Consider the following 15099-nt stretch of genomic DNA (forward strand, 5'->3'; position numbering starts at 1 on the left):
ACAAAAAAGCTACACATAGACCACCAGAAAAAAATGACTTTAGGCAGAGGTTCCTGAAAGCCAATCCAGTTATGTCAATATGCAGGTAGAAGAAAAAGAGTCACTCACACTCCCCCCCTACCAAAACAGTTAAAGCAGAGGGCCCACAGGTCCTCCATCTCTCCAAGCACCCTACTCTGATTCTTTCTTATCAGGGTAGCTATCTATCTCCTCCTTTCTCCTTCCTTTTCCTCTTTACAAATAAAGTGTGTTCCTTTTGTTAAACTTTGTCCCTCTAATTTATTACTGGGGGTGAATTGCGATTCTGGTGGGCTGCTCAGACACCAGAGCAGTGGTGCTTGTCCCCCAGATGCAACGGTTTGAGAGACACATTCTGAACAAGGGCAGACATTGAGACACACAGAGCCAGTAAGCTGGAAAGGCTCTCTGGAAAGAGTCCATCCCTGCAGGTAAGGCAGTGTCTAAGCCAGCCACGCTCAAGCCAAGACTAGTTTCCAGATTCATTTACAGACCCACAGTGCAGTGCAGAGAGCTCTCTAGCACTAGATAAAAACTTTGTATTAAACAACATTCTGCAGGGCCCCAGGAATCCCATGGCTCTCCCAGTTTAACTGGGTCAGGTGGCATTTGTGTTTATGTTTATGATTCCTTATAAAACTGTCTGGATCATTTTGAGGAGTACCAAAAGTCCAGAGGAAAGACAACAGAAATTAAAATCTTGATTTAGTTTCTCACCATGCTATTCCCTAGATATGTGCCTTTGGAAAAATCAACCACTCTCTATAAGCCTCAGATTCTTCATCTTTAAAATGAAATCTAAAAAGGACTTCGAAGGGCTGTGATGTAGATGAAATGAAATGATATATGGAAAAAATCACATAAGGAACTGCCTATTAAATCCAGGAGGAGGTTTCAATGAGTCTTTGACTTGCTCTTCCAGGTTCCTTCACATTATGTTTAAAATGTGCCAAGCTAAACTATACACAAAGCTAAAGAGTACGGTACAGTATAGTGATTAAGAGCTCAAAATTTGTAGTCAGAACCAGATTTGAGACCCCTCACCTCCATTGATTGGCTATGACACTTTAAGAAAATTATCTTCTCAGGCTTTATTAAATAAGTATATAATTATAGATATCTTCACAAGGTTGTCATAGAATAAATGAGGTAAAATACCATTCATAGAATGTAGGAGATGCTCAATTAAAATTTGATGAATACATGAATGCATGACCTTGGGAAAGAACTGAGCAAAGTACCTGCATGTAGTAAGTATTCAACAAAAGGTTGTTGTCAATGCTGTTGTTTAAAAGAGCATAAAAAAGAGTTATTTTCTAGGCTGTCCAGGTTACATATTCTTGGAGGGGGGCGGGGGGGGGGAGTAACGGGGATTGAACCCAGGGCCTTCTCATTGAGCCACATTCCCAGTCCTTTTTATTTTTTATTTTGAGATAGGGTCTCACTAAGTTGCCCAGGTGGGACTCAGACTTGCAATCTTACTACCTTAGCCTCCCAGAGTGCAGGGTATGTATTCTTATTTAGCTTCTATCACAGCAATTCATATTGAACATTTAACTGACCTATATTTCATTACTGATATAATCTAATCTGAAATTATTGGTTTTAATATTTATTCTTCCCTTTCTCTCACCATAATAATCTTCTACAATTACAGTTTTTCCCCAGAGATGCTTGCCCTTGGCTTGTTATATTCATAACCCTGTCATATCAGTAGTTTGTCCATTTTAAGAGTAATAAAAGCAAGGCCAGAAAGGGTAATATATTTCACCAAACTCACACAGTGCATCAGTATTAGTCATCAAATGGAGGAAAATCAACCACAGGACTTTTATTCCAAGCCTTTTGTTCAAAAAGGCATACTTCTTAGTAATAGCCATGTAATATATTTAACACAAAAATGCAACGATTTAAAAATAAGTTACAAGCGAATTCAAAGATTACAACCTTCAAACTTATCAGCCTGTATAAATAGACTCCTTCAACCTGGTGATAGATAGGTAGGTATTTAATTATAAAATTAAGAACTCAAAGACTTCTATATTTTCTCCCCATCTCATTTTGTCAGCCAACAACGTTTCATACCACTTTGTGGTGTTCTGCTCCTCTGCCCACTGTTCCGTGTACAGAAATAGCCGGTGTGTGTGCAGCGTGAAGCATACACGTGTTTCAGTGGCACTCACGTCCCCTGTTCCCTCCGTCTGGGACAAGTGCCTGCAGACAGAGCAACGCTCCCCAGAAGTGCTGTTCTAATGCTGGATTTAGCACATTGGGGCAATTTCCATAAGAGCCACTTAGAGTGCCAAAACCCAGTTCAAGCTCCAGCTCCTGGAGGACATTAAAGGGCAGACGAGACGATGGAGAAGCTTCTTTTTAAAGCACTCATGACTGCAGTCATCACAAAGGAGACTGCCAGAGCTCACTGTTTTCTGGGAGCCTCTCATAAAGGTTCTCTGCGTGCTGAGGAAATACCGTCCTCCCTGACTCTGCCTCTGAGATGCAGTTTCTGCACAAGCTTACTGCAGATATTCCCTGTATGCCAAGGATACACTTCATGTGCCCTATGACACCAATGACACTGTGACATCATGTCCTCCTGCTGGTCTGGATGTCGATCACTGAATAAATGAGGTCACTAACTGAATCCAACTGGGATATAAGTTCACCCCTTGGACAAGGAAAAAAATATAGTATTTCATCAAATATTCATTCATTCATTCATTCATTGTTGTAAACTTATTTTTCTCCCATATGAGCAGATTCTCCATAGCTCCTATAAAGAAGATGCTAAGCCCCGGAAAGGAATCCAAAAGAGTTCATGCTAGTTAATGACCAAGAAATGGGTGGAGAAAATGAGTACTTTAATGGTTGTTTATTTATTAAGTGCCAGCTCTGTGCTAAGCATCATTTTAGGTGTTAAGTTTTAGGTGCATTTTAGGTGCAAAATGAAAAAGGTGAATTTATTCCTTATCGTCTAGGAGTTTAGTGCTTAATGGAACACAGACAAGGTAACAGCTAATTCTGATGGTATGTACCACCAGAGGATGGCAATAAGAAGCAGATGAAATGTATCTCACAGATGTCAGTCTTGGGCAGAGAAGGCTTCGCAGCACAAAAACAACTTCAAAGGACAGAGTGCACTGCCCTGGACAGAGGGGAAGGAGAGCAAGAGAGAACTGTCGGGGGCAGAATAATGGGTAAGATGACATCTCAAAAGCAAAGGAAGGCCTGGTGCCTTCACAGCCTCATCAGTGGGTTTTCAATTCAGTGGTTTGAACCTAGAACACAAAGAAGAGTGCTGAGAATTGAGGTTGAAGAGACCATCCTAGCAGCCGTGCCCAACCATGGAGAAAGGTGTACGTACCCAGCTCTCCCCGGTACCCAGGCTGTTTGTACATACATGTGATGACCACCTGCCATTTCTGCCTGCCCAAAATCCAACCTCTAGCTTCTGGCAATAAATCACCAGTTTTCCTTTGGTGAACTTTCCTGTCCCCTCTCAGTCTACCCATCATGTGAGGAGCCAACTCTATCCCTTGCTCTGAGAATAGGGACCAAATTCAGACTTGTTTAGTAAGAGTGTTGCTTCCCCCTGACCATGGTGATTAATTCAGCAGTAAGACATGTCCAGAGACATGTCTACGAAGTGTGCATCCACAACTTAGGCTTGAACTACAGAGGAAGAAGAATGCTTCCCATGGGGTGGACCGAGAAAACAGAATGTCACCCCAGAGCTGCAGGTGGGCAACTGTCCCCCATTTATTCATTCAATAATAGTTGATTAATTAGCCATCATGTGCCTGTTGTAAGCATGAGGAATACAGAAATAAAAAATAAATATATTTCATAAGTTTTCACCATCTACTAGAGGCAAATAAAATAAGCTAATGTCTTTAATTAAGCGTGGTGAGTGTCACGGTAAAGTTACATAGATATTATGTATATCAGGAAGGGCAGCCAACTTGGCTTTCTGGGGAAGAAAGCACGCCTAGAACCCTGTTGGATAAGTATAATTTAATTGGGCAATTTGGGGAGAAAGTGGAGGCCCATAAAAGGCACCAGTAAGTCCCCAAGCATGGAGGGGTGGTTCAGCAGGCTGGGTTCTGGTGATCCACCATACTCAGTCAGGCTGGAGAGCAGCGCTCATTCAGAGATGTGGAAAAGGCCACAGAGCCATGCTGGGCCTGCACTGCGCAGGCCTTGGGTGTTTGTTAAAGACTATGAGGGGCTTCTGAGAGATTCAAACAAGGTAAGTAACAGCATCAAGTGGCATTTTAGAAAATCACACAAGTCACAATGTAGAGAAGGGTTTTGGAGTGCCAGGATGGAGGCAGGCTGAGCCTTAGGAGCCAGCTGCCATTGTCCACCTTAAGTCAATCATGCCAAACCAAAGCACTGGAAGGATGAGTGGGTTGTGGATGTCAGATTCAAAAGACAGCAAAGAGGAAAAATAAGCAGGATGTACAGGTTAGTCGGATTTACACAGTTAGACTGGTGACTATAGATAGTGATGGCCCTGATTAAGATTCAAACTGTCTTTACTGGGAGAAGCAGGTTTTATGAAGAAGATCAGCTCATTGGAGCCATGGTAAGTTGAGATTCCTCCCAGACAATGTACTGGCGGTGTCTGAGGCAGTGACTCTGGGTCAGGAACCCCAAGAGAAGTTTGAGGTAGCACTCATTTGCAGTGGGTAGTGCTCATCTGTTTATCGATTGCTTCTTTCCTGAAGATCTGTATATGCTTTGATTTAAGCCTTATCAGCAGACACTTCATAATTAAAATTATGGCTATGAGAGACTTTTTCAGGGATGAGCACAGAATTCAAAATAAGAAAACAACAGTTGAAAGTAAAAAGCAGAGAAAGAGAAGTCGGTGAAGAGTGAGAAGGCAGTCAGAACAGTATCAAGGCAACCAGGAAGGAGGGAGTGTCAAGAAAGAGAAAGAAGCAAGGAGAATAGATACACTAAGAGCCCAAGACATATTAGAAATGAAAGTGTCCACTGCCTTCCATAGGGTTGGTGGAAGGGTCAGAAAGGGAAGAGGAGAGGACAAGTGAGGAGGAATTGTGTTTATTCATTGGCTGGATTACTGGTTGGTAAAAAATGGGGGAAAAATTACGTGTTCTTATTCAAGGTAGAAAATCAATATAATGAAGATGCTGAAGATGCAGGAGAAATAAAAGAACTGAGTGGTGGTCCCTGAGGAGGCTAACAGAGATGGATGATCTAAGAGAAGAGAAGGGACATGAATCAGGTCTGATGGCACACACCTGTAGTCCTAGCATTTCGGGAGGCTGAGGCAGAAGAATTGCAAATTCGAGTCCAGCTCAAGCAACATAGCAACTTAGCAAGATCCTGTCTTATAATTTTTTAAAATAGAAAGGCCTGGGGATACAGCTCAATGGAAAGTCCCTTGGTTCATTCCTCAGTACCAGAAGAGAGAGAGGGGATCTGTCCTGGTTAGGAAGAAGACTTCTGCCTTTAGGAAGGAAGGGAGGTAGCAAGTGATGTATGAATGCCCATACAGTTAATTTTGAAAGTAAGGCAAGGTTGATGCGAGAAAAGTTCACATAATAATTAAGTTAAATCTACTATATCTATTGTCTCATTAAAACATGCCACGAGACTCCCACAATTTCCCTTGTCAACAATGACTGAGTAATGGTGATGTGTTGCATGAAGCTAAGGTGCATCACAGTCACTAGTGTTGGGTATTCTCTATTCTACTCGAAACTACAACCTGCCTTATTTTTTTTTTTTTACTCAGATTGGTTTTGAACTTAAGCCTGTGGGTCACACCTACTTTTAACAACTTTGTTTTCCTTAGCATCAGACTTTTGTGTCTTTATCCTTCAAAGGTCAGCAGCAGTGAAGATACTTGTTATGGTGACTAACCATTTGAAAAATAGAACCCCAAATATTTACCTTTAAGACATCTTTCTCAGAAGCTACCTTCCCTCCTACAAAAAACATATAAGTGGACCCACCTAGAAGGATCCTTCCAGTTTGTGTTACAGGATATCACAGTCTGATGGGGCCTGCTTGCTGACAGATGAGATCCACAGCTTAAGGAGAGCTCCCATCCCCAAAATGGATGTGGAGAAAATCCAGGACCCATTAGAGAAGCTATTCAGCAAGAGGAAAACTCACATGAGGTGAGGAATCAATTACTGAAGAGCTTATCCATCCCAGTGCACTCATTTTATAGCACACAAGTTGAAGCTCAGAGTGCCATATGGTTCATTGGGATGGATGCCAGAACCCAAATCCAGGTCTCCAATCTCTCAGCCTCGTGTTCACTCCTCCTCTCATAACATCTGTTTTTCCTGCTGTGTTGCAAACTCCACATGGCCATCAACATCTTCCATCTTGTTCATCTAGGTATCGCCAGCATAGAGGTGACAATCAAAAATATCTGTTAGTCAATAAGTTAACTGTACTCAGGATCAATCACTAGTAGTTATTTGTGAGGTTTCGTGCAGACCTGCACATCAGAGTAAAGAATTTCAACCAAAAGAAAAAACATTACCAACCCTTAAACACATGGTTTATGAACTCTGAAAATATCAGGAACTCTAGACATGACTTCCAGAGCAGAAGCCTTCGGGAACAACAGTTATAGAACCACCTCTTGCTAAAGGGATCTGTGCCAGGGTTTAATTTGTCACAGAGTTGTCAAACACCACACCCCTACTCATCTATAGAGCTTGGAAACAGAAGTTTCCACATTGCCTCTAAGTCAGCTTTAACCAGCTCAAATCCTCCTTAAAATATTTAACAGGCTCTCTCTTCTAAACACCATAATTGCTAAGCCTCCTTTCATCTTACCGAAATCAAACTTGCCTAAATTTTTGAGTCAGTTGAAATCACATGCACGTAAGCCATGCATTTTGGCCCACAGGGGACAGCTCCTGCCAGTATGCAAGCACTCTACAGAGTTAGAATTTGAAAACAGTATTAGCCAGAGTTGAATTTAGTTTTTTCAAACCAGATCCTGTAAGTTATTCATTTTGCTGAAACTATGTGCTGCCTTACTGCCTTCCTACTCTGCTTAAGACCAAATTCTTCTCAAATGAATCAGCTAGAAGGGTCTCTAGTGGGAACTGTATTCCCTCTTAGCATTCTTGAGTTTGCATTTGGGTTGTGTTAATTGGTTAATGGTGAAAATAAGTACTTACATCTTTTGCCCCTAAATCAGGAGCTGCTGTTGCTGCATCTGCTATATCCCAGACAGCCTGCTGTTACTCACAGCTGGCAGACACTGTAAACTGTGATGCCACGTCAGCCACACAGAACCTGGATGTTTCAGCAACAGTTTCCTGACGGAATGATTTAGTGTGTAGCTCCAAATGCTGGAAACATAATCTGACCGCCATATTGAGAAGGTCTACTTAAAAGAGGTCACCACTTGAAATTACAAAAAGAAACCACACATACCCCTGTTTGTTTATAACTGAAAATTCCAAGGAGAACACAAATACATTATATCAACTTACTAAACAATCATGATAGTAGGTTAATAATTTGGAAAGAGGTATCACAATCAAAAATTCAAAATATGTTACTGAGGGACTCAGCATTACAGGTATTAGTTCACTAAAAAATTGTGAATTTACGATGGCAAAAATTGAAAAGAGTTTTGTTCATGAATAGAGAAAGAGTTGAATAAATTATGAAATACTTATGTTGTGAAATATTAGACTAATAACAAATAATAAACTAGAGATATGTCTTGACTTAGAGAATTTTTATGTCATATTATTGGAAAAAAATATATATTATTCCATATCCCATAATATATGTACATGATTCTATGTAAAAATTACGTATGAGTGTGAATCCATTTATATAGATAAAAGTATATAAAATACATATCTGACAGTTAATAATCCTTTTTGAAAGAAATAATATTAAAGGAAGTATTGGTAAAAGTAGAAGTAACTTTTTTTTTTTTTTTTGGTACCAGGGATCCAACTCAGGTCCTTCTGCTTTCGAGGCAGGCAGCAGAAACACTGAGCTAAATCCCCAGCCCAGAAGTAACTTTTTAAAAGGCTTTACAGTGAAATAGTATTTATTACAGCCTATTCCTATAAACTTATCTCTTTGTGAGTGGTGTGTATGCTTAAAGAGAAGTATGTATAAGTACACAAAACTGTTAATTTGCTATTTTTAAATTGGAGGGATTACAGATGACTTTTATTTTACTCTTTATATTTTTAAGTATATTTCAATTTTTTAAAAGAAAATCTATTTAGGTAATCAGAAGAAACTATAAAGGTGTTTTTGTTGTATAAAAACCATTGCAAGTGGTAACTTGCCTGAACTCTTGCTTCTGATCCCTCTGCTGAATCTTAATTAGATGTTGGGTTTTTCCTCTCAATTCCAAACAAACTCAAGAATTCTGAAGATGTTCTTATGCTTATCTGAAACAGACAAGCCATACCAAAGAGAATGTAAAACACTCTTCTAGCCCAGATTTCATACCACCTGCCCCTTCTTCAAGATTGTTGTCAGAGGTAGGTCACATCTTCATGTCTTTTCATGACATGTACTACAAAGGGAGGCACCCCAGAGGACAGGCCCACACAGAGACCCTGCTGGCAGAGAGTGCACATACTGCCTCAGATGGCACAGCCATGGATGACTCAGAAAGCATTTGGGAAAATGCAGACTGAGGAGCCCAAGAAGGGCTTTAGAATTGACACGTCAATTCCTCTATTTTAACAACCGAGCCAGCAACTGGAAAATAAAAACTCTTAATTAACTAATGACCAAATAACCAACACATTTTACATATTTAAAACACAGGAGTGGTCACTGTATTTCCTGGCTACATTTTTAATTAGAATTAAGAAAAATATATGAATATACTTGCACATTAAATTTAAGATAAATTAAATTAAGATATTATATAAATAACAGAATTCTTTAATTAGGGTAAGTTTAGAAAATTCATGATATTCATTTACCCTACGGGCTATGTATCAAGTAGAGTCAAGTATGAATCAGAAGTTATATATTGTACATACATACATCTTACATAGAATAAAGGAAACTCTCAATTTCAAACAAATAGGGAAAAAGACTGATTTCAATAAATTTTCAGAACTATAGGATTGTTCTAAAATAGCTTTTTAAAAAAGAATGCTCTTTTATTTTCAGCTACAAATATAATCCAAAGTAGGGTCCTAAACTGTTTTTTCCTGAAATGATTTTGTTATAGTCTATCTGGCCTGCTATAACAAAATAAACTACCCTCAACTGGCAAAATAAGCCTAAACTGGTTAGCTTAAAAACAATAGAAATTTATTTCTCACACTTCTAGAGACTGGGTCGTCAAAGATCACGGCACTGGCAGTTCTGGTGTGTTGTGAGGGCCACTTCCTTCATAGTTGGTTGTCTTTTCACTGAAGCCTTACATAGTAAAGGAGCAAGACAGCTCCCTCCAGCCTCTTCTATAAGGGCACTAATCTCATTCATGAAGACTCCATCTTCATGACCTGATGATCTCCCAATGTCCCTGTATCCTAAATCATCACCTTGGGTGTTAGGATTTCAAAATATAAATCAGGTAAAGGGAGCACAAACATTTAGACCATAGCATTGGTCTCTAATTCATCACATCATTTTATATAGAAATAATTGAGGATTCAAAAAAAAAAAAGAAAGAAATACTTGAGGATTCAAAGAAGATAAATAATTGCCTAAGGCCACACAGTAGATCTTGGGGCTTCTGGATCTTAGAAATCTACAACATTATGCTGTGAATAATAACAGATCCTGCTGAACCAAGTTCATCATAAATAGGTAAAACACATATTCTGAATTATCTAAGTACTTCCTTAAATTTATGCAAAGAACAGTTAAATATGGCCTGCATTTGCCATCTTGTCTTATAACTAATTAATATCCTTTATCTTGTTAATTACTCAATTAGATGAAATGAAGGATACAAATGGAAATTCATAACAACAGAATGTAAATAAATGCCAAATGTACAATGTCAGTAGTAAATGCTATGAAAGGTCAAGAGACAAATCAAAATTAATTTCAGGGACAAAGATGAGAAGAGAGATCAATGAAAAAAGGAACAGTAGACAATTTAAAAGCCAAGGTACATGTTATCTGTGACTATTATACATGCTCTTAGAACACTTCCACTATTCAGGTTATTAAAAACAATATTAAGCCTTAGTTTATGGAGAATTTGTGACTCTGATCCTAGTACAACATTACAATTTCATTTCCACACATTTCCCTTGGTTAAAAAAAGATATAGCCACCCTGATACCAATGGTAACTGCATGCAGATCCCAGTGAGAAGCCAGTATGGACCAGAGTGGCTAAACTGAAGGCAGGTCCAGCCAGGGCCCCACCCTGACCCCACCCACTTGGGCCCACAGGCCCCAGCTAAAGACCTGCCTGAAAAAGAGCTGCACAGGCACACAAGCAACAGCCAGAGGCCTGCCCAGATTCTATCCATAAGTGTGCCAGACACTAGCCAGAACCCCACTCAGACACCAGTGACTGGGGTGCACAGCCTGCAGCCAAAGGCTCTCCCAGACAACAGCTACATAGGCGGGAAGGCCCTAGCCAGAAGCACACCTAAATACTATCCCAAGTGTGCACAGGCCCCAGCCAAAACCCCCACCAGGACAACAGGACACCCCAAGGATCCAGAAGGCCACTCTGAACCCAGGAACTGGTGTAGTGGTGAGCAGCAGAGAAAAGGCTACTTGGTGGCTTGCTGAGAATTGAAGACTACTAGGTGAGCAAAAGTTGCCTCAACAAAGGCACAGCAGACTGCACCTATTGAAATGAGAAGGCATGTAAACAAGTCTCAAAACCAGACTTCCAGATCACCTAAGGCAACCCCAAAGGGCAATGAAATGGAACAATCTGATACTCAACCACCTGGATTCCCTGAACTGGCAATGAAAGAGGACGTGGAAAAAATGAAATCAGAAATAATTTTTCAGGTAACAACAGAGATTGTGTCCATACTGTAAGACATGATTAATAAATCTAGAGCAGACACAGATTTAAAAAATAGAAGAGCTCAAGAACATGATAGAATCCCAATATAGGAAACAAATGGAATCCATAAACAGATGCAAACAGATTTCCAGGAGATTAAAAATTTCATTGAAAGTTTACAAAGTAGAATGAGCCAATGTGAGGAAGAATTTCAGATATAGATGACAGGATTACAATTAGTGACAAGGAAACAAAAAATTTCTTAAAAATAGTAAGGGACCACAAGAAATCAATCCAGCAGCTGCTGGACAATGAAAAGAAGAATAACATAAGACTGGAGTCAATGAAGAAACAAGAGAGAGTGCTGATGGCATATTAAAAAAACTGTTCACAGAAGTAATGGCAGAAAATTTCCCAAGCAGAGGAAAAGAACTTGACATACAGATAAGTGAGGCATATAGGACTCCAACTAGCCATGATCAAAAAAATCTACACCTAGGCATATAATAGTTAAGATCCCAGAAATCCAAGAGAAGAACAAAATTCTACAAGCAGTTAGAGAAAAGAAGCAAATCACATACAAAGGAAAGCCCATCAGAATCACAGCAGGCTTCTCAACACAAACCCTCAAGGCAAAAATAGCCTAGAGTCACATATTTCAAGCCCTAAAAGAAAACAACCTCTAACCTGGATTGATGTAACCTGCAAAACCATCTTTCAAAATTGTTGGAGAAATAAGATATTTTCATGTCAAAGAGCATTTGAGAAACTTCATGAATACCAAACCAACACTCCAAAAAATTTTAAACAATATCCTAGGTAAAGACAATGAGGATCACAACCCCAGGAAGCCCCACAGAATGAATCCATCAGGCAAGACAAGAAATTAAATGCAAAGGGGGAGAATCCAACAAAAAGAAAAAGTGATGACAAAGGTAAGTCAGTACATATCAGTTATAACAATCAATGTTAATCTGGTCTCAATTCACCAATCAAAAGACATAGACTGGCAGAATGGGTCAAGAAGCAAGATCCAACAATATGCTGCATACAAGAAACACATTTAATTCAAAAAGAAACTCAGACTGAAAGTTAAAGGGTGAAAAATAATACTCCATGTGACAGGAACCCCCAAAATCAGGAGTAGCTATACTATTTGCAGATCAAATGTATTTCAAACCAACATTGATTAAGAGAAACAAAGAAGGACACTACATCCTTGCAAAAGGGAAAATCTAAGAGGAAGAGAAGACAATCATAAATAAATATGCACCAAATACTAGTGCACCCAACTATATAAAACAAATAATAGCAGACATAAAAAATGGAATAATCACTAATACAATAGTAATGGGGGACCTCAATACTCCACTGTCACAAATAGGTAGATCAACTAGACAGAAAATAAACAACAAAATACTAGAATTCAATCAAACTCTTGCAAAAATGAACTTAACAGATGTTTACAGAATATTCTACCCCACAAAATCAGAATACACATTCTTATCAGCTGCACATGGGTCATTCTCCAAAATAGACCACACACTTGCTCACAGAACATGTTTAAGTAAGTGCAAAGGAATTGAAGTTATCCCCTGTATATTATCAAACCATAGTGTGATGAAATTGGCAATCAATAGCAAAAGAAACTGCAAAAATTTCATAAACACATGGAAATTGAACAACATACTTCTAAATAACTAGTGGGTCACAGAGGAAATTAAAGAAGAAATCAGACAGTTTCTTCAATTAAATGACAATGTCAATATAACATATTGGAATCTATGGGACACAATGAAAGCAGTCTTACGAGGGAAATTCATAGCAGTGAATACTCATATTAGGAAAACAGAGTGAGCCTAATTAAACAACCTGATGCTGAACCTCAAGCTTCTAGAAAAAGAAGAGCAGGACAAAGCCAAAGCTCATACAAGGGAGGAAATTATAAACATCAGAGCAGAAATCAATAAAAATACCAATGAAGCCAAGAGTTGGTTCTTCGAAAGAATAAACAAAATCGACAAACCCTTAGCCAGCCTTATCAAAAAAAGGAAAGAAAATACCCAAATCCATGCAATTAGGAATGAAAATGGTGAAATTACAACAGACTCAGCAGAATCCAAAGGATCATCAATACCTACTTTGAGAACCTATACTCCAATAAGATGGAAAACACAGAAGAAATGGACAGATTCCTAGATACATATGAATTACCAAAGTTGAATGAAGAAGACTTAAAATTTCTAAACAACCCAATAACAATCAACAAAATTGAAAACGTAATTAAAAACTTTCCAACTAAGAAAAGCCCAGGTCTTGTTGGCTACACTGCTGAATTCTATGAGACATTTAGAGAAGAACTCTTGCCACTACTGTTAAACTCTTCAATGAAGTTGAAAGAGAAGCAATACTCCCAAATTCATTCCTGGAAGCAAGCATCACCTTGATCCCAAAAAGAGAGCAAGACCCAACTGAAAAAGAGAACTATAGGCCAATCTCACTAATGAACATAGATGCAAAAATCCTTAATAAGATAATGGCAAACAGAATGCAGAAGATCATCAAGAAGATCTTACACCCTGACCAAATGGGATTCATCCTGGAGATAAAGGGATAGTGCAACATACACAAATCAATCAATGTAGTGCACTATATTAATAGAGCCAAGGACAAAAACCATAGATTATCTCAATAGATGCAGAAAAGGCATTCAACAAAATCCAACATGCATTCATGATAAAAACTCTACAGAAAATTGGAATAGATGGTCTCTACCTCCACCTGATAAAAGCCATACATGAAAAAACCAACAGCCAATATTATACTAAAGGGTCAAAAACTGAAATCCTTCACACTAAAATCAGGAACAAATCAAGGATGTCCACTATCACCACTCCTGTTCAATATAGTTTTGGAAACATTAGCCACAGCAATTAGACAAGAGAAAGAAATAAAAGGAATAAAGATAGGAAATGAAGAAGTCATATTGTCATTATTTGCAGATGACATGATACTCTTTATTGAAGACCCCAAGAACTCCACCAAAAGTCTTCTAAACTTAATAATCAAATTCAGTAAAGTAGCTGGACACAAGGTCAACACACAAAAATCAATAGTTTTCCTCTACACGAACAACAGACTCACTGAGAGAGCTATAGGGCAAACAATTCCTTTCACAATAGCATCCAAAAAACTGAAATACCTAGGAATCAACCTAACAAAAGAAATCAAAGAACTCTTCTCCAAAAACTATAGCACTTTGAAAAAAGATATTGAAGATGGTATCAGAAAATGGACAGACATCCCTTGCTCCTGGGTAGGAAGGATCAACATAGTGAAAATGGCTATACTTCCAAAATTGCTATCTAGATTCAATGCAATCTCAATTGAAATCCCAGAAGCACACTTCATGGACCTTGAGAAAACAATTCAAAAATTCATTTGGAACAAGAAGAGACCCAGAATAGCAAAAGCAATTCTAGGTAACAGAGACATGGCAGGGGGTATCACAATCCCCAAGCTGCAACTCTACTACAAAGCTACTGTGATAAAAACAGCATGGTACTGGCAAAGAAACAGACTTGAGGACCAGTGGAACAGACTAGAAGATGCAGAAATAACTCCAGACACACTCAGCCATCTCATCTTTGACAAAGGAGCCAAACACTCTCACTACTAGAGGAAAGATAGCCTCTTTAATAAATCGTGCTGAAAAAATTGGGTTTTAACTTGCCAAAGATTAAAATTCGACCTATATCTCTCACCATGCATTAAACTAAAATCAAAATGGATTAAAGATCTAAATACTAAAACAGAAACACTAAACCAGCTAGAAGAGAGGTTAGGAAGAACTCTTGAAGACACTGGTGAAGGAAAAGATTTCATGAACAAAACCTCAGTTACACCTGAACTAGAACAAACAATCAACAAGTGGGATCTCTTGTTATTAAAAAGCTTCTGCACAGCAAGAGGAACCACTGACATCATGAAGAGGCAATACTATTAAGTGAAATAAATAGGACACAAATGTGTAAATACCAAATAGTTTCCCTGCTGTGAAAAACCAAAATTGTAAATAAGGATCAAAAGGTATAATAGACGATG

The 15099-nt window shown here is 38.7% G+C and overlaps 1 protein-coding gene across 6 annotated transcripts in view; it reads right to left on the bottom strand.

Moving 5' to 3' along the window:
* Window positions 1–15099, bottom strand: part of Sec16b (SEC16 homolog B, endoplasmic reticulum export factor) — a 75328-nt gene that overhangs the window by 48355 nt on the left and 11874 nt on the right. For 2 of the 6 annotated variants that reach the window (XM_087194366.1, XM_087194364.1), the window contains exon 1: window positions 7197–7678. The exons of 3 other annotated variants lie outside the window; for them this stretch is intronic. The gene's annotated coding sequence lies outside the window, so the exon portion shown is untranslated. Of the gene's footprint in view, window positions 1–6168; window positions 6396–7196; window positions 7679–15099 lie in introns of those variants that run through there. One more of the 6 variants, XM_013075366.3, reaches the window with a different exon arrangement.

The sequence above is a fragment of the Heterocephalus glaber genome, unplaced genomic scaffold (assembly GCF_053883595.1).
Source record: "Heterocephalus glaber isolate CG9 unplaced genomic scaffold, H.glaber_assembly_v1.0 deba00001600, whole genome shotgun sequence".
In the NCBI taxonomy this organism is placed as follows: Eukaryota; Metazoa; Chordata; class Mammalia; order Rodentia; family Bathyergidae; genus Heterocephalus; species Heterocephalus glaber.